The sequence below is a fragment of the Barbus barbus genome (assembly GCF_936440315.1).
Source record: "Barbus barbus genome assembly, chromosome: 26".
Classification (NCBI taxonomy): Eukaryota; Metazoa; Chordata; class Actinopteri; order Cypriniformes; family Cyprinidae; genus Barbus; species Barbus barbus.
This window is the reverse complement of record NC_136754.1, coordinates 24,235,236-24,256,927: the sequence shown is the minus strand read 5'-3', so window position 1 is coordinate 24,256,927 and position 21,692 is coordinate 24,235,236.

Here is a 21,692-nt window from a genome sequence, read left to right as displayed (position 1 = left end):
AGGAAAATCAGGTACTCCTAGTCTCTTTTGAAGAATAAGACTTGGGGAAGCTGCTGTCCACATAAAGCTATTTTTGTGAGAATATCATTGTACTCCCTGATGGGTTTCTTCAAATTTAATCCATTTACTTATTTTCAGCACACAGAAGATTTTGACGCATTAGAAGTTTCTTGTTTCAAGAATTTTGGAAGACTAAACTTACTCTTACTCCCATTTTTAACATCTGCAGTGCACCAGTCACACGGACAATTTTACAATGAATCAGGATTAGTGAGTTCAAGTTCAAGTTTATTTGTATAGCACTTTTTACGATACAAATTGTTGCAAAGCAGCTCTACAGGAAATTAAGTTTCCACAATATATTTATATATTGCAGAACCTTAATATATTTAACTTATGGCGAAATTTGGTAATTCTGTATGTTGTCTGAGCATTGGCATCCTCTGAGGTCCTCTGAGGGATTGGCATTATCTTTTCTCAGGTGTTTGGTCATCTCAGATCATTTAAAGGTTGGATCCAGACTGAAACTTCTGTAATTCCTAGTTACCATGGGATGTTAATCCCGTGACAGAAACAGAGAAACAAATAGAGACATAATTAGCGTAGCTGCTGTTCCATCTAAGCAAAAATGATTTGTTCAACCCAAGCTAAAGAATAATAATAATGTACATTTGATCAGATATAACTGCAGTACAAGATTATAAGATACATTATGTGAATGCTTGGCAAAAGAGATGTCTCTTTAATCTAGATTTAAACAGAGAGAGTGTGAACGTTATCAGGAAGGCTATTCCAGCGTTTGGGAGCCAAATGTGAAAAAGCTCTACCTCCTTTAGTGGATTTTGCTATCCTAGGTACTACCAAAAGTCCAGAGTTTTGCGACCTTAGGGAGCGGGTTGGATTGTAGCGTGGTAGAAGACGAGTTAGGTATACAGGAGCTAAACCATTTAGGGCCTTATAGGCAAGTAATAATATTTTGTAAATGATATAGAACTTAATAGGTAGCCAGTGCAGAGACTGTAAAATTTGGGTAACATGATCATATTTTCTTGACCTGGTAAGTACTCTAGCTGCTGCATTTTGGACTATCTGTAGCTTGTTTATTGAAGATGCAGGACAACCACCTAGCAGTGCATTACAATAGTCCAGTCTAGAGGTCATGAATGCATGAACTAGCTTTTCTGCATCAGAAACAGGTAGCACGTTTCAAAGCTTGGCAATGTTTCTAAGATGGAAGAATGCTGTTTTTGTAACATGGGAAATATGATTTTCAAAGGACAAGTTGCTGTCTAATATAACACCCAGATTTTTTACTTTAGAGGGCGTAAAAGTACATCCGTCTAGTTGCAAATTGTAATCCAAGAGATTCTGTATACCGTTTTTTGGTCCAATAAGAATTATCTCTGTCTTATCTGAATTGAATAGGAGGAAATGATTGGTCATCCAATCTTTTACATTTTTTACACAATCTATTAGCTTAGATAGTGGAGAAGTTTCATCTGGTCTTGTTGAGATATATAGTAGAGTATCATCAGCATAATAATGAAAACTAATCCCGTATTTTCTAATAATATTACCAAGGGGCAACATGTATATTGAAAATAGCAGAGGACCTAGGAAAGATCCTTGTGGTACTCCATACTTTACTGGTGATAATTGAGATGACTGCCCATTTAAATGAACAAAGTGGTAGCGATCGGACAGGTAGGATCTAAACCATCTTAAAGCTTGCCCGTGAATACCAGTATAGTTTAGTAATTGATCTATGAGTGTGTCATGGTCTATAGTGAGATGCAGCCTTGGTCTGAAGCAAGAAGCAAGTCGTTTGTAATTTTAACAAGTGCAGTGAAGTTTTATCTTCATAGAGATAATTTTTTTGCAAGTAGGAACACAATTGAGCAGACACAACTTTTTCTGAAATTTTAGACATAAATGGAAGATTTGAAATAGGTCTGTAATTTGCCAGTTCATTAGAATCTAGTTGAGGTTTCTTAATGAGAGGCTTAATAACCACCAGCTTGAATGGTTTTGGGACGTGACCCAAAGATAACGATGAGTTAATAATATTGAGAAGCGGTTCTTCTGCTACAGGTAACAACTCTTTCAGTAGTTTAGTGGGTACAGGATCTAATAAACATGTTGTTGGTTTAGATGCACTGATAAGTTTATTTAGCTCTTCCTGTCCTATAGTTGTAAAGCACTGCAGTTTTTCTTTGGGTGCGATGAATGAAGCTGAAATACTAGACGCAGTAGAATCTACATTTGATATTGTATGTCTGATGTTATCTATTTTATCAATAAAGAAATTCATAAAGTCATTACTATTAAACTGTGAGGGAATATTTAGATCGGGTGGCGTGTGTTTATTTGGTAATCTAGCCACTGTGCTAAATAAGAACCTTGGATTGTTTTGGTTATTATCTATGAGTTTGCAGATATGCTCTGCCCTGGCAGCTTTTAGAGCCTGTCTATAGCTAGACATACTGTTTTTCTATGCAATTCTAAAAATTTCTAAGTTAGTTTTTCTCCATTTGCGCTCAAGATTACGAGTTTCCTTCTTGAGAGAATGGGTATAACTGTTGTACAATGGCGCAGTACGTTCCCTTCCAGGAACTTCGAGCTGCGTCGAAAACGCATATGGGAACGCCTTCAGCGTGACCAGGCTCTGAATATGATGTGTAATCAGTCAAACAAGGGCGAGGCGTCACGGGCGGGGTGACGTCACGACCAGGAAGCATATAAGCACGTGCGGCGGAGCCGGCTTCAGCTTTTTGTCATTCAGCGAAGCGCTCTGTGTGTGTCAGTCTTATTTACTGTTGTTTGTCCTAGTTTTAAGTGGAAAGCATTCAGTATCATGCCAAAGCCAAGGGCAAGCTCAGGGGTGAAGCTTTCAGACCACGTTTTGAGTCGTGTGTGCATCCTTGCCCTCGCTATATCACGAGCGAGGACACACGCGATTTGTGCGTGGTCTGCCTGGGTGCGGAGCACGCAGAATCGGTCTCCGCACCCGGAGGGCTCTCTTCGAGAAGGGAGCCTTCGCGAGCTCCCCACGCGGTGCCGGTCCCGCTGCTGCCGAGGCAGAGCGGTGGCTGCACTCGTGGGGCTCGCAGGCTGATCTGGCTGGCGAGTGTGAGACGGGCATGTCCTTATCTCCTCCCGTATCCGCCAGATCTGGCGCCCCGTCTCTCGGTGTGGAAGCGGTCTCTTCCCCCGAGACGAGGGCTCAATGCTTCGTCTCTCTTCCTCTGAGGAGGTTGATGTGACAAGCGTTCACGAGGTTTGCGCCGCCTCTGTCACCCCAATATGATATAACTATGAGCTTTGCAAGCTGCAGTGTTTGCACTAGCATAAAATGAATAAAGCCGGTCCCGCTTCTGCCTTTAAATCAGAGAAAAAAAGGCAGAGCGGCGGCTGCGCTCGCGGGGCTTGCGGAGAGAAAAAAAAGAGAAAAAGGCTGATCTGGCTGGCGAGAGTCAGACGGGCATGTCCCTATCTCCTCCCGCGCCTGATCTGGTGCCCCGTCTCTCGGTTTGGAAGCGATCTCTTCCCCCGAGACGAGGGCTTGCCGCTGCGTCCTCCGAGGAGGTTGATGTGACGAGCGTTGACGAGGTTTCGCCGCCTCTCTCGCCCCAGAGAGCTACTTCTACACAGGAGCCTTCCGTTTTCCCCGATCTCCTCACCGAGGTGTCGAGATCGCGGGTGAAATCTTTTCGTCCCGGCCAGTCGTTCCAGCGCGGGTATGCGGCGATGCCGCGGGTTGAACAGACGCTTGCGAGCTATCTGTCTCCCTCCACGGCATCGCCTTTGAAGGCTCCTGCTCTGCTTACAACATCTTTGGTGGGCAGAGGGTATGCGCGCTCTCTAAACTCAGGTGGCTGCTGGATGGGCGCAGCCTCCTCCGCATACCAGCTCCTCGCGCAAAAGGTCCTGACGGGCGAGCCCCAGGACCGCGGAGGGCGACCCCTACTGGGGTGGAGTGGCTTGCACCGCCGCACTCGGTGACCACTTCACCTCGGTGCCCTCCAGGGACTTGTCTGCTGACCCTGCCGCTGTTCCAGGGCACAGCCGGTCCCAGCGAGTATATTTCTCAGGTTTGTCCGCCCGGCAGCGCGGAGCCAAGAAACTCGCCTCAGCCGCCAGATTACGCGTCTCATTCCGGTGCGCCGCATCGAGACAGCGGTCTGGCCGCTTCTCTGAACCCAGAGGTCAGTCTCGAGAGACTGATTCCCTTAGAAGATCATTGGGCAGCGAGCTGCCGAATGTGTCTCTTTGGGTCCTGCCTTGCAGGGTCTGGTTCGTTCAGAGGTCCTGACGGGTGAGCCCCAGGACTACGGAGGACGACCCCTACCGGGGTGGAGCGGCTTACACCGCGGCACACGGTGACCGTCTCCCCTCGGTGCCCTCCAGGGACTTGTCTGCTGACCCTGCCGCTGTTCCAGGGCACAGCCGGTCCCAGCGAGTATATTTCTCAGGTTTGTCCGCCCGGCAGCGCGGAGCCGAGAAACTCGCCTCAGCCGCCAGATTACGCGTCTCCTGCCGGTGCGCCGCTTCAAGACCGCGGTCTGGCTGCACCAGAGGTCAGTCTCGAGAGACTGATTCCCTTAGTAGAGCATTTGACAGCCTGGCAGCGGCTGCCGAATGTGTCTCCTTGGGTCCTGCAGACCGTAGCGAAAGGCTATCGTATTCAGTTCGGCGGGCCACCCCCGCCGTTCTGCGGGGTTGTTATGACTGCGGTCCGCCCCGGGCAGGCTCTGGTTTTGGAACAGGAAGTTGGTACTCTGCTGAGGAAGGAAGCCATCGAGTTGGTTCCTCCTCACGAGACCCAGTACGGTTTCTACAGCCGGTACTTCATTGTTCCGAAGAAGGATGGAGGGCTGAGGCCCATACTGGATCTGCGTCTACTGAACCGCTCAGTCAGAAAGCTGAAGTTCAGCATGCTTACTATCAAGCAGGTCGTGACTCAAATCAGGTCCGAGGACTGGTTTGTCACGATAGATCTCAAGGACGCATATTTCCATGTTTCCATCCTTCCTTCTCACAGGAAGTTCCTGAGGTTCGCCTTTGGGGGCAAAGCGTACCAATATCGGGTTCTTCCCTTCGGCCTAGCACTTTCACCCCGCACTTTCACCAAGTGTGTGGATGCGGCACTGGCCCCGTTGCGGCTTCAGGGCATCCGCATACTCAATTATATCGACGATTGGTTGATCCTCGCTCAATCAGAGCGGTTGGCGGTTCGGCATCGAGATGTCGTTCTCGCCCACATGAAAGAACTGGGGTTGAGACTGAACGCCAAGAAAAGTGTGCTTTCTCCGGTTCTGAGAATCACTTATCTAGGCGTGGTGTGGGATTCGACCACGATGCAGGCACGATTGTCCCCTGCTCGGATCGAGTCGATCCTTACTACAGTCAGGAGAGTGCGAGAAGACTAGTCACTCACTGTCAAGCAGTTTCAGAGACTGCTGGGGCTCATGGCAGCTGCGTCCAGCGTGATACCTTCTGGCCTGCTGTACATGAGACCCCTACGGTGGTGGCTCAAGACCAAGGGGGTCTCCCTGAGGGGAAACTCACGCCGCGCTGTCAAAGTGTCACGTCGTTGTGTCCGTGCCTTCCACATGTGGAGGAATCCTTGGTTCTTGTCCCAGGGCCCGGTGTTGGGAGCTCCTTGTCGCCGCGTCTCGCTAGCGACGGACGCTTCCCTCACCGGTTGGGGTGCGGTCATGAGTGGCCACCCTGCCCGCGGTCTGTGGAGAGGTTGCCACCTGACGTGGCATATCAATCAGCTAGAGATGTTAGCGGTGTTCCGTGCACTCAAGCACTTCCTCCCAGACCTGAGAGATCACCACGTGCTGGTGCGCACCGACAGCACGGCAGTGGTCTCTTACATCAACCACCAAGGAGGTCTGCGGTCGCGCCCCTTGTACAAGCTGGCACACCAGATCCTTGTGTGGTCCCAGGGCAAGCTCTTATCTCTGAGAGCTATGCACATACCTGGGCATCTCAATGTGGGAGCAGACATCCTGTCGAGGCAGGGGCTGAGGCCCGGGGAATGGAGGCTTCACCCCGAGGTGGTGAAGCAGATTTGGGGTATTTTCGGCCAGGCCCAGGTGGACCTCTTTGCGACTCAAGAGTCAGCACAATGTCCTCTCTGGTTCTCGCTGACCCCTCCAGCTCCTCCGGGACTGGACGCTATGGTACAGACGTGGCCGAGGCTCCGTCTGTACGCCTTCCCCCTGATCGCTCTGCTCCCTGGAGTTCTGGCGAGAGTGCGCCGGGACGAGGTCAGTCTACTGTTAGTAGCACCGTTCTGGCCGGGCCGAGTATGGTTCTCGGACCTGATATCTCTCCTCGACGGCACTCCGTGGGAAGTGCCCGTCAGGAGGGACCTCCTCTCACAGGCCGGGGGCACCGAGGTGCACCCTCGCCCGGAGTGATGGAAGCTGTTGGTGTGACCCCTGAGGGGGCACAGCTCATAGCTTCCGGTCTGTCAACCGAGGTTGTCGAGACCATCCTCCAATCCAGAGCTCCCTCTACGAGGAAACTGTACGCCTTGAAGTGGAGGCTCTTCACTTCTTGGTGCGGGGACCGCCAGCTCGACCCAGTCAACTGCCCCGTTGGTGCAGTACTGGAGTTCCTGCAGGCCCGTTTCTCCGCAGGGGTAACCCATTACACTGTTAAGGTCTACGTGGCAGCTATTTCATCATACCACGCCCTTACCGGTGGCCAGTCAGTGGGTAGACACCCCCTGGTTACACGTTTCCTCCGCGGTGCGCTGAGGCTGAGGCCTCCGGTACGATCTCGTCCCTACGTGGGATCTGGCTGTGGTTCTGGAGGCTCTGTGCAATGCACCTTTCGAGCCCATTCAGGAGATAACTGAGAGACTCCTCACTATCAAGACCGTTTTCTTATTGGCTATCACCTCTCTGAGGAGGGTGAGTGACCTTCAGGCCCTGACTACGGCCTCTATTCACTTTGCGCCCGGTTCGGCGAAAGTATTCCTCTACCCCCGCGTGGGGTATGTTCCGAAGTTCCCATCGGTCGTTCCACAGCCGGTCGTACTGCAGGCCTTCTGTCCTCCTCCCTTCGGGGAGCCAGACCAGGAGAAGCACAACCGTATGTGTCCAGTGCGAGCACTAGACGCATACATCCACAGGTCCTCCCTGTGGAGAAAGCGGACCAGCTGCCCGTGTGCTATGGTCCGCCTAAGAGGGGTCTTCCTGCTACGAAGCCCTCCTCTTAGTAGGTGGATTGTGGGTGCCATGGCTTTGGCATACGAGGCCTCTGAGCTCCCCCCACCGGTGGGAGTCAGAGCGCACTCAACCCGAGGTGTGGCGGCCTCCGAGGCCTTCTGGGCAGGTGTTCCATGCAGGACATCTGCAACGCAGCTGGGTGGTCCACGCCCCTGACTTTCGTTAGGTTCTATGACCTCGACATCCGAGCCACTCCCGGCTCCTCTGTCCTTTCGTCCTGACACCAGGCAGGGACTTGTCAGTCTGGCGGCTTGGTATCTCGTTCCCATATGCGTTTTCGACGCAGCTCGAAGTTCCTGGAAGGGAACGTCTCAGGTTACGTATGTAACCATGGTTCCCTGAAGGGAACGAGACGCTGCGTCGCGTTGCCACACTTCCGGCATCCCTGCCAGCGCTTGCTTCATGACTTGAAGCTGAAGCCGGCTCCGCCGCACGTGCTTATATGCTTCCTGGTCGTGACGTCACGCCGCCCGTGACGCCTCGCCCTTGTTTGACTGATTACACATCATATTCAGAGCCTGGTCACGCTGAAGGCGTTCCCATATGCGTTTTCGACGCAGCGTCTCGTTCCCTTCAGGGAACCATGGTTACATACGTAACCGGAGACGTTTTTCTCTAACCTTTTTCAATTTGAGGGGGGCAACAGCCTAGTCATTTCGTCTAGTTCATGTGTATTTATGGGTACACAGAGTAGTTGAGATAAATCAGGCAGGTTATTTGTGAATCTGTCTTTGGTGGCTGGAACAATAGTTCTGCCCGTACGATAACGCGGAGCCATATAGTTAATATCAGTAATACGCAGCATGCACGATACAAGGAAATGATCAGTAACATCATCACTTTGAGGTACGATATCTATATCGGTAAGATCAATTCCATGCGATATAATTAAATGTAGCGTATGATTAAAACGATGAGTGGGCCAGGTGACGTTTTGCTTGACTCCAAAAGAGTTTATTAGGTCAGTAAACGCAAGTCCTAACGCATAATTTGTATTATCAACGTGAATGTTAAAATCTCCGATAATTAGCACTTTATCAACATTGACCAATAGATCTGAGAGGAAATCTGCAAATTCTTTTAGGAAATCTGTATATGGCCCTGGCGGTCTATACACAGTAGCCAGAGCAAGAGACAGGAGAGATTTCTTTTATCTAACAGTGTAACATTAAGCAGAAGTATTTCGAATGAGTTAAACCTCCTGTATCCTGTTTTCTGAGTAACATTGAGAATATCACTATATATTGTTGCAACACCGCCGCCACGACCAGTCTGACGGGGCTCATGTTTATAACAGTAGCTTGGTGGAGTAGACTCATTTAGACCAAAATATTCATTTGGTTTAAGCCAGGTTTCAGTCAGGCAGAGTACATCAAAATTATTATCTGTGATCATTTCATTTACAATAACTGCTTTGGGTGCGAGTGATCTAATGTTTAGGAGCCCATGCTTTAAAAGTTGTTTTTGTTCATTTATGTTGTGTTTTTCTGGTTTAATCACGATCAGATTTTTTCTAGATCCTGCATTAAATTTGTATTTTGACCTCGCTATTCGGGGAACAGACACAGTATGTATAGATTGGACAACGCAATTACTTCTATCTTTTAAGTGGGTAGAACAAAAGTCATCATAGCAGTTATTTGAGAATTGGCTTACTAGTCAGATGGAGCGTAGCGTCCTGGACATGTTGTCCGACAGGAGTTCCGCTCCGACTCTGCTGGGGTGCAGGCCATCAGCACAGAAAAGCCTAGGACGCTCCCAGAAAATATTCCAATTATTAACAAAGAGCAGTTTCTGTTCTTTACACCATGACAATAACCATTCGTTTAAAGCAAAAAGTCTACTGAACGCACTTTATTTTTTTTCACACAATATTCCATCCCCTTCACTGATGTGTAATTATTTTGATCCATTGTACTGATACAAGTGTGATATGTGTTCAGTTTAAAGGTTTATGAGAACCTGGCCAATTAAGGCTCAACTCTAACAAAAAGAAGATCACTGCTGTTTTCATTTTATATATCCATCATCTTAATTGGTCTCTGTTAGCTTTTTGTTGACAAAATTCACTGCCCTTCTCATTATTCTTCACATCCTTGTCCCAGGATGTAAGTCTCAAATAAGACTTATTCATCACAAAAGAGAGATATCAAAGATATTAGAAGCCTACTGAAGTGTCCAAGAAAATTTAATTTATATGGTCTAGACAGGTTCACCTAGAGGACTTCTGTCCTAGCGATTGTTTTGATTGACACAAATGTAGAGTTCTGTTTATTTAGGAGGCTTAAATTTGTCACTTGTGAGGAGTACACATTAGAATACTTTTAGAATTAGTACTTTTCAAAGTAATATACTTTAAAATGCTGAACTGAATGTAATGTTTTCGGACACTTACTTGCATGTTGTTTACATGTTATTATAGTTAAATACAATTTTACATAATTACCAGTTGTCTTTGAAATATGGTTAAGTGTACATTTATGGTGAGCTAAAATATCCTTTGTAATTTCTATTGAAACTTGTATGTCATGGATTACATGTATACACATTTGTAATAATAACATTAAATGTAATAATGTAACACTGAATAACACATTACAGTTAAAATTATAATCAAATTATTGACATGTGACTTAATAAGTTAGTGTACTCTCTTTAGTTAAAAGTGGCGTTTTATCTAATTAATATTATGCTATCTGCAAGTACATTTTAAAAATATACTGGATTTGAAGTACATTACAACTAACTAAATTAATTAGGTGCATTGCTTTTTCACAAAGGGGTGGTTCACTCAAACTAAACAAACAAACAAACAAACATCTGAAATTATTTACTCCATCAACATATTTTACCATCTTTTTTAATGTTTTGTGTACATACAACATCTATGCAAAGTTGTTTTAAAGAACCCCACTGATTTTCATTATGTGAAAAAAAAAAAGAATCATACAGTTCTGAAATAACAGAGTCATTTTTTTTAATCAACTTATGTATGGGATAATGTACTGATATCATTAATAAAAGCCATACGACAGTTGTTCCAGCAGCTTATGTTCCTCAGACAAAGTGGAAACTTTGCTGACTGGATTTTTTTTTTACTTTTCCTTGCCTCGTTAAATGAGGTTAAAACACAATGGGAGAATTTATTTAATTACAGTCAATTAATTCAGTTGGTTCTACACCTAATTCTGTTTCAAGATTATTTTGCTTTTTACATTTGTTACAATCTTCTGAACATAAAGTTGCTTCAACGTGTATATCTTTCACCTTTACCTCTCACTCTCTCAAAAAATATGTGTAAATGATAAATATTACCTCAGGACAATTGATTTTTTCATGAGACTTGATGACATGACTTCTGGTGAGATGAGTACCCGCAAACAGTTGTGAAGTCCTCGCAAACGAGTGGGTTGTCAGCTGTCCCGTGACACTGATGCATCGGTTGCTATGTTAACTTGGCATTGCAAGAGTCAGATCAAAGGACCTCATAGAATCCTTTCTAACAACTATTTTACTGACCTGCCAATACTTCCCCTAAGACATAACCTAATATGTAGGCTGCATACTAGATTTCTGATATTTTCTGCATTTCTGTCAACATGCAGCATTGTGTGGTAATATTGTTTCCACTGCAGCCCACCTAAGAAAGACAACAAAGCAGAGTGAACTGTAGAATGTAAATCTTTTGACGTGATAATGAACAGTGACTAACTGCCTTATATGGAGTAGTTGTAACAAAGGGGTAAAATAATCCAGTCTAATTACAAAGATGACCCTCGGCCATGTGATGGAGAGGAATCTTGTTATCTCTCTAATGGAACTCTGTATTTTAGATGGAGCTAGAATCTTTGACAACTCTTACAGAGAAAAATTCAACTTTACACCTTGGAATTTTGGTTCATTAGTGTTTCTGTGCGAGTGTGATTAGAGATATGTGACCTTAGTGAGACCAATTACAGAGGCAGGGTTAGAGAATTACAGTGCCACTGGAAGAATACTCTTGCTAATTTGTCACTTTCACAGCACGTCAAAACATCACACATTTACTTTAAATCAGTGGTTCTCAAACTTTTTTGGTCCGGCCCCCCTTAAACCTATAAAAAAATCCAGAACCCCCCATCCTGCCCGAATCCCAATCCCACCTCAGACTACCAAAAATGTCACTAAACATTAGGAAAACGTAATGTGTTTTTAATTTACAAAACCTACAGGGAAAAAAAAAAAAACACCTGCATCACTTGAAACACTGAAAAATATCATAGAGAGAATAACTGTTATATATATTTTTTGTAGGTTTCATGCTGTCCGCTAAGGCATAGGACACACAGGCCTTTCCTCCTCACCAACAACATTGAAAACCATTTCTACCCTTACCCATTATAATCAGTGATGCTGTCTACACTGGTTGTGGTGAGTGAAGCCAAGAGCAAGATATGCCTCGTCATATTTTCTGTGTTTAGCTTTTGAATTACCAGAATCTGCCTGGGTCTGTGCGACTTCATCTATGGCTTTTCTCTTCCCTTTCACAAACCGATCGTTCTGCCATTCTAAGCTACGTCCGTTGGCTGTTACTGTTTTATTTATTTTCTCTTTCTGCAGATGGCCTACGTCCCCCCTGCAGTACCGTTATTCTCACTTACGGTGGGGAAAAAAAATATTTGATCCCCTGCTGATTTTGTACATTTGCCAACCAACAAAGAAATGATCAGTCTATAATTTTAATGGTAGGTTTATTTGAACAGTGAGAGACAGAATAACAACAAACAAATTCAGAAAAACTAAAGTTATAAGTTGATTTGCATTTTAATAAGTGAAATAAGTATTTGACCCCTTCGCAAAACATGACTTAGTACTTGGTGGCTTTTACGGCGTGACTGACACAAGAGACGTGCAGATCCATCTGCAAAGTTTTATTTTAAAATGTGATCATAAACAGGCAAGGGTCAGACAATGGCAGACAGGTATATTGAGGCAAGACAAAAGAGTTGTCCAGTAAACAGGCATGGGTCAATTGGCGGCGAACGTAATCCAGAGGGCGAGGCAAACGGGTAATCCAACAGACAGGCAATGAGCAAACAAGGTCCGAAATGGCAAAACAATCCATGACAGGCAGATGATCAGGAAACAGGCAATCAGGCAACACGACGTGACTAGACTTAGACTAGAAACTAGATACTAGGAAAGGGAACTGGCTCCGTAAAGTTGCTATCACTAACAGAGAGATAAGCACAAACAATACCCGGCGATATGAAAAGGGTCTGAGTGGGTGTTATATAGTGGGTGTGTGACTCAGACTTCAGAATTCAGACTCAGCAGCAGCATTTAGACAGACAGACAGCTCAGATTTAGATTCCTTGACAGAAACAGGCAAGACAGACATTTAAAAATTAGACACATTATTTGAGACTAGACGGACAGAGAGTTCACAATCAGCCACCATGGCTGGTTCAGAACAGAACGAGATTTCAGACATGGCTTCCTCGGATGGTTCAGAGCAGGACAAAAGTTCAAAAGCAGCCTCTGTAGCTGTGACAGGACAGGCAGAGATTTCACAGATGGGATCCTTAGCTGTGACAGGATAGACAGGGAGATCACAGACAGCCTCCATAGCTGTCACTGGACTAATATATAGAAATTAAAAATGATCCTTGCTCCTACAAGCATTAGAATGGCAGTAGGCAGGTGTTTTTTTCAACAGTCCAAATGTAGTCAAATAAAGCGCATCCATCCATAGTAAAACGTGTCTCACATGGGTGAATAAAAGACTCCTGTAGTGATTGATGCAGTTTTGTAAGAAAAATATCCATATTTAAAACACTTTTCTCCAATTTCCACTAACTGTCGTAGGTGGAAGCCATTCCAGGCAGATGACGTAGGACGTAGGCATAGCGCACACATCCGTGATTAGTGACGAACGAGGAAGCGTGGAGGAGAGAGCAAAACAAAACAGCGGACACGAATTAGAAGCACAAAACGAGGATTTGTAAAGGAAAATGTCTGAGGATTTCGATATAAGCCAAGAGGAGACTGGTTTTAATTTGCTAAAGAAAGGAAACTTTGCTTCCTTTGCTCCTTTAAACAAACTTGTGAGACTAGCATATTGCAGCGGTGCATGCACTGTGCATACCTCCTACATCATCTGCCCGGAACAGCTTGCACATATGACAGTTAGCGGGAGTGAAAGAAAAGTGTTTATAATGTTTTATATATAGATATTATTGGGGGAAAAAAACATATTGATTCGCTACTGTCACAGATCGGATAGGCTCAATCAGCAGTCAATCACAGCGCACTCCCTCACCTGAATTCTAAGCACCTGCACCTGTAAGTCATCAATGGAAATCATCCCGCACTCCTCAAATACTCACACCTCACAACACTCCAGTGTCCGTTTTCGTTCCTACAAAGAGGACTACTATAGCTATCATATCTCTTTGCTTGATACTTACCGTCTTGTTTACTTACCTGCTGTGTTCCATCCCAAGTGTGTCTTCCAGCCATCCCAAGTCTGTCAGCTCCCGAGTCTCGTCCTGATCCACTGTGTTGGTGAGGTGTGCAGTTACTCCTTTTCCATGTCTCCTGTTTGGAAAAAGATATTCAAGTTACCATCCCTCCAGAACACAGAAGAATCCTAGTATCATCACTTAACTGATTCATTCCACTACCTCTAGTCTGTCAATAAAGCCCGTTAACATCACGTCACTCAGTCTGTGTCCTACTTCTGTAACAGCTACGTGAGGCCTTTATACATCCCCCCCAGGAGTGAGGCACGTTGTATTATGGATGGATGCACTTGATTTGACTACTTTTGGACTGTTGAAAAAAAAACCCCACCCGCCAACGGCCATTCTAACGCTTAGAAGCGCAAGGATAATTTTTAATATAACTCCGATTAGATTCCTCTGAAAGAAGAAAGTCATATATACCTAGGATGCCTTGAGGTAGAGTAAAACATGGGCTAATTTTTGGGTGAACTAACCCTTTAATTTAACAATTTTGTAATCATTAAATCAGTGACCGAAAGCACCATTACAGAACATTATCATATTATGATTGAATTAATGAATGATGCATTTTTTATATAGTGCTTTATTGTGTATTGCTGTACACCCAATGTGCTTTACAATCGTGGGGTGGGGAGGGGGTCTCTCCTCAACCACCACCAGTGTACAGCATCCACCTGGATGATGCAACGGCAGCCACAGTACAATGGCGCCAGTGCGCTCACCACACATCAGCTACAGGTGGAGAGGAGAGAGAGACATAGAGCCAGTCAAGTGGATGGGGATTATCAGGAGGCCATGATTGACAAGGGCCAGTGGCGGCAATTTGGCCAGGATGTTTTACCAGGACGGGTTACATCCCTACTCTCTGCGAAAAGTGCCATGGGATTTTTAATGACCACAGAGAGTCAGTACCTTGGTTTAACGTTTCATCTGGAGGAGTTCCCAATTACCTATATCGACGGTACTTTTTGACAGTATAGTGTCCCCGTCACTATACTGGGGCATTAGGACCCACACACACCACAGGGTGAGCACCCCCTGCTGGCCTCACTAACACCTCTTCCAACAGCAACCTAGTTTTCCCAGGAGGTCTCCCATCCAGGTACTGACTTGGTTCAACTCTGCTTAGCTTCAGTGGGCAACCAGTCTTTGAAAATAAGCTCATATTAATAAGCAGTCGCTAATTATTTATGATATCATAATAAAGCTCACTGTAACTTGAGTAGGCTATTTGTTCATCCACACTTGCACTACCTGCACATGAGCGAAACGTCCACGGGAGCGCCAGACGTGGCTATTTATTTGTATGGTAACAAATGAATTGAACTAACAAAGCGACTACATATATAAACATTTTAAAAGCAGTCTGCAATGTCACCTCACAGTTAGCTTACCCATTAAATCAGTAAACACTATGTGAGATTACAGTTTCGCTACAGAGCACGTTGGAACAATCCTAACAGTGTCCCTTCTTCTCTTGAAAAGTGGCTTTATGTCAAATGCTCATCAGCAAAGAGAGTTGCTGCGTCCCAATGTGCCTACTTATACTACACTTGTACTCTTTTGGTGAAGAAAAAGTATACACTTTTGAGTGTGTAGTAGAAGAGTAGGCAAGCTTTGGGACATACTATCAAGTCACACTACTGCGTCTTTAACGGACCGCTCTGTCGCATCTGTTACACGCACCATGTCACTGTAAACTGGCCTGTCAATCATCTTGTCACAGTTAACATCCTCTTTAATTAAACTTCCTACCATATTGAAGAGAAAAGAAGTAGCTCATTGATCTGCCAGTCGTGGGTCTTTCATGTGTAGAACTCTGTTCATATTTTCTGCATAATGATGCATTTAAAGTTAATGACCAAATGGATGTTTATAAAAAATTCACATTGCTGAAGCAGATTAAATATAACACGGATAACGATAAATAAATATTTTTTACCAGGTTAAATGTTGATTATTAGTAACTCAAACCCATTTTTGTAAACCTCTCTACCTAGCGGTTGATCGTACAATGTTTGTAGTTTTTCTAACATGTTTTATTCGTGTTTGTAGTTCTGGTTGAATCCTTCGTCAAAGCACAATGGATTGTGGGCAATTTTAGCCATTAGAATGTGCACGGTTCCACACTTCAAAAATCGACCTGAAATAGTAGACCATACGGGAACTTTTGGCATACTATTTTCAAGATGCTATGCTTTGCGACACACTTATTGTAATCTCACATACTATTTAGGATGGATAGTATGAACATTGGGACGCAAGGGAGTGTGTCTGAGCTATTCCTATAGTCCTACTAATACAGTATGAGGCAGCTGTGAACTAGTAATGAGTGCTGATGAGTCTGGGCAAAGGATTATGGGAAATTAAGTCCTGAGTGATTGGCAAGGTACAGGATGAAGTTCCCTCTAGAAGAGCTCATGGGCACTCCAGCTGGTGATCGTGACAGCATCATACCTACTGTACAGACACACAGGCTTGGTGATGTGAACCACTGTGTTTGACAATGAAAAAATATTTAGGAGCACAATTGCGACTGACCCGATCAGCATATTTGTATTTGTGTTTGTGCTGAGGAAGCTATAAAGGTTTCTAACGTTTTTGCAGCGTTGAGTAAGCGTTGAATGATGTATCACATAACAAAAAAAGTGTGTAATAAAAAAGTTAATATTAAGTGACTTATTGTCTGACTACAACACCATTGCATTATTTTGCTCTATTTCATCAACGAAAATAGTTTCAAACAAAGTCCCAGGCAAGCCGCATATGATTGGATATTAACATCTCCATTCAAACACAGCAGTGTTTCGTTTATGAATGAACTGCGTTTTTAAACGAATCCGGTGAGTCAATGATTCAATTACCCATTCATAAATACAGTCACGTACTTCATTCCTGAATGAATCAACCGTTCGAACTAATCAATTGAATGAATGATTCCATTATAAAATCAGTGACATACTGCCACCTATTGGCTGTTTTAGTTAAATTTTTTAATTATCTTTTCTGTTATTTAAATAATTTTATATTTCTACATTCAAAATTGTATATTTAAAACATTAACCTCAACATGAATTTATGAATTTAATTGCACTTATGCAACCTCTGAGCCTCATTAAACAATACATCTACAAGCCACTTGTGTGTTCTTCTGTGCCACCTCTGTAGTACAAATTTATTTCTTAAATACTGATTTCATTTGATTGGTATCTTATTCTACTTCTTATTCTACTTGTTTTTATTCTGTTATTTTAATTAGAAATTATAAAAGCGTATTAATATATTTTGAATTTGACAAAAGATTACATACTTTTAATAAAGTTAGAAAAATGTCATTACAAAGGTAAAAACATTTAAAAAACATTAAAAAAATTCCCTGTAAATCACTTTAAGTAGTGAAATATCACCTCGTAATGGGAAGGTAAATTTTTTATCAGAATTTTTGATCATTGATTTGAAGGTGCTCCTAAATTTTTGACCGTGCTCCTAAATTTTTTAGATTAGGAGCACAAGCGCTCCTAAAAAGAAAAGTAAGCGTAGAACCCTGCTATAAGCAGATATTTTAAAAATATATTATATATTTTATATTATAATAATATGTAGATTATCAAAGTTGGAGACCTATGAAAGTTTATGTAAATTATATGTTGTTACAATTTACACATTTGTGATGTGCAAATTTGTCTTCTTTTGCCTTATTTGTTATTCACTGTTACATTTTGGAAATAAAAAGCACCGCAAAAACCAAAGCCTGTGTGTGTGTACATGTTTGTGTGTCACCACTGCCTGTATTTGGCGCTAGTGAGCAGCTGATCTTAATCAATGATGAATAATTGTCATGCCAACAATTTCCCTTTACAAAAAACATGCAAGATCCACTCCTCATTTAATCCCATCAGGGTTAATGATTTCAACTCAAAAATCCAAAAAGTGTCTCTTTGTAACAATTTTCAATCACAGTTACCTCCTCTGCTATGCAAGAGACCCAGGAATTTGAAATCAGAAAGAGAATGTTTTGCAGACTCAAAATGATGAAAAACCGGAGAAGTGTGATGTCTCTTGATAGTACTCGTATGTTCAGCAATTCTAGTGTGCAATGCACGTTTTGTTTTACCAGCATACAGTAAAGGGCAAGAACACAAATATAAATCACATGTTGTTTTACATGTGATCAATTGTTTAATTTTGTAAATTTTACCCGATTGTGGATGTGTAAATCAATTGCATTTTAAATAATGAGAACAGGCAACACAATCTTTACACGGAAAATTTCCATGGGCATCAGAGAGGGTCCCAAGAATGGGAATGTGGGTATCTGCACACATCAATTTATCTCGTAGATTTGTAGGCCTGGAGTAAACAAAGAGAGGTGGATCAGTGAACAGGCCTGACAAATCACAATCACTCTGTATGATATGCCAATGATTATTGATTGACTTAGATTTCTGGACTCGAAGGACTAAAAGTAGATTTAAATACACAAGAAAACTTCTTATTTTGGGGGGTCAAGATGGTAACTTCTGGCAAAGATCTAATTTTGTCTAATGCAGTATCTAGCCACTTGATTGGATATCCCCGAGATCTAAAGTCACTATATAATTTCTGGGCTTTGGCTTCAAAATCATCCTTGTTAGAACAAATGCGAAAAAGTCTCATAAGCTGACTATACGGCAGACCTCATTTCAAAGACATGGGAGGAGCAATCTTTGCATGTAAAAGACTGTTTTTTTTGCAGTTTCCTTTCTATACAGAGAAATACGAAATTCTATACGAAATTGAAATCTCACATAGTGTTTAATGATTTTATGGGTAAGATAACTGTGCGGTGACACTGTGGACTTTCAGTCAGGTTTCAGGCCTCACCATAGCACAGAAACTGCACTTGTTAAAATTACAAATTACTTGCTTCTTGCTTCAGACCAAGGCTGCATCTCATTACTAGTATTACTTAATCTTAGTGCTGCGTTCGACACTATAGACCATGACATACTCATAGATCGATTACTAAACTATACTGGTATTCACGGGCAAGCTTTAAGGTGGTTTAGATCCTACCTGTCCGATCGCTACCACTTTGTTCATTTAAATGGGGAGTCATCTCAATTATCACCAGTAAAGTATGGAGTACCACAAGGATCTGTCCTAGGTCCTCTGCTATTTTCAATATACATGATGCCCCTTGGTAATAATATTAGAAAATACGGGATTAGTTTTCATTGTTATGCTGATGATACTCAACTATATATCTCAACAAGACCAGATTAAACTTCTCTATGAAACTATCTAAGAAAATTGATTGTGTAAAAAAATTTAAAGATTGGATGACCAATAATTTCCTCCTATTAAATTAAGATAAGACAGAGATATTACTTATTGGACCAAAAAACAGTACACAGAATCTCTTGGATTACAATTTACAACTAGACCGATGTACTGTTACGTCCTCTAAAGTCAAAAATCTGGGTGTTATATTAGACAGCAACTTGTATTTTGAAAATCATATTTCCCATGTTACAAAAACAGCATTCTTCCATCTTAGAAACATTGCCAAGCTTTGAAACATGCTACCTGTTTCTGATGCAGAAAAGCTAGTTCATGCATTCATGACCTCTAGACTGGACTATTGTAATGCACTGCTAGGTGATTGTCCTGCATCTTCAATAAACAAGCTACAGATAGCCCAAAATGCAATGGCTAGAGTTCTTACCAGGTCAAGAAAATATGATCATATTACCCCAATTTTACAGTCTCTGCACTGGCTAACTATTAAGTTCCATATCATTTACAAAATATTATTACTTGCCTATAAGGCCCTAAATGGTTTAGCTCCTCGTCTTCTACCACGCTACAATCCAACCCGCTCCCTAAGTTCGCAAAACTCTGGACTTTTGGTAGGACCTAGGATAGCAAAGTCCACTAAAGGAGGTAGAGCTTTTTCACATTTGGCTCCCAAACTCTGGAATAGCCTTCCTGATAACGTTCGGGGTTCAGACACACTCTCTCTGTTTAAATCTAGATTAAAGACACATCTCTTTAGCCAAGCATTCACATAATGCATCTTATAATCTTGTACTGCAGTTATATCTGATCAAATGTACATTATTATTATTCTTTAACTTGGGTTGAACAAATTATTTTTGCTTAGATGGAACAGAAGCTACGCTAATTATGTCTCTATTTGTTTCTCTGTTTCTGTCACAGGATTAGCATCCTATGGTAATTAGGAATTACAGAAGCTTCAGTCTGGATCCAACCCTTAAATGATCTGAGATGACGAACACCTGAGAAAAGATAATGCCAACCCCTCAGAGGACCTCAGAGGATGCCAATGCTCAGACAACATACAGAATTACCAAATTTTGCCATAAGTTAAATATATTAAGGTTCTGCAATATATAAAAAATATTGTGGAAACTTAATTTCCTGTAGAGCTGCTTTGCAACGATTTGTATCGTAAAAAATTTGTCTCGTACTGTATTGTGTATCTTGTCAGTGTGTACACTTGCTTGGCCATTTTTATTTGATAAACAGGAAAGTGGGTTCAAGCGCCAGCAGAAGGCAGTGTAATGAAATAGTCTTTAAGAGAAGCAGTCTATCAGCGGAAGTTTAAAATCAGCTCGTAAGTGTATTTACTTGTCTCAGTGTTTAGCGCATTTGCCGTTGCTAGGAAACGCTTATTTTTGTTTACTGTGTTGAGAGGTACTGAAATCGCGTTTGGTCTCGTACTGTATCGCGTATCGTGTCAGTGTGTGCACTTGCTTGGCCATTTTTAGTTGATAAACAGGAAAGTGGGTTCATCTGAATTGAAATGGTGATTTGTTGGATTGGTGTAAAAAAGGTTATTATACCGCGGCAGTCGTCGTATGAAGCCCTCCTAGTGTGAAGACCGAAGAGTGTAAAGACCATCAACTCTACCGTGCGACTCCACCGGGCAGGGACATCGGCAAGGGATAGAAGTATCGCTTTTTATTTTAGTTTTTTCATTTATATGTTTATTATTTAAATGTTGTTATATGCATGTGTCAATTTTATTTAATTTCTTTATTTTCTTAAATATGTGGGTATATAGTATTTATAGAGTTGTAACTTTTAGTTTTAGTTACTTTTTCTTATTTGTAAGTCGCTTTGGACAAAAGCATCTGCTAAATGACAAAAGTAAGTAAGTAAGTAAAAAGGCGCTATACAAATTAAAAATTGAAATTTTTTTATCAACCAAACTTTTGCACTTTGCACTGCTCTCTCTCTCTCTCTCTCTCTCTCTCTCTCTCTCTCTAATTAAATCTGTGAAAAAAAACTATGAAGGCTTTATTTTTCAGAATGTCTACAATGTTCCGTTATTTTCTGAAAGGCTGAAAGGCTCATGGGAGGCAATAAAAACCCCTGTACATTTCTGCTTGGCATTGAACAGAATACTGGTTTTCTAGAAACTGGAGTTATTGCTGTAACATATCTTGTTTTGTTTCTCTGAGCAATGGTATCATTGTGCCCGTAACTCCAAGTACTTGCAATTAGTCAAGTAAACAGACTAAGTGCAAACTCTTCTCGAAGCAAGCTGAACAGGACTGTTTGCATGAAATAGTCATTAGTTACAATCTGGAGGACAAAAGTAGATAAACATGGCCTTGTCCACCTTAAACTGCAGATCTTCAAGGTTAAGAAAAGTCTGTCTGTGAATCAGATTTGATCAGATTTGCATATACTTGACCTGTACATACATAGTCGCCTATATTATATATTATATATTGTTTCTTTTTTTTGCTGCTTTGTACATTGGTTATTGGCTATTTCTTGTTATTTTGTTTTTATTACCTGTGTCCTGTCCTGTTACTGTCTTTCTGTTGCACTGTGGAGCTTCTGTCACTACAACAAATTCCTTGTATGTGTAAACATACTTGGCCAATAAAGCTCATTCTGATTCTGATTCTGATTCAGATGTACT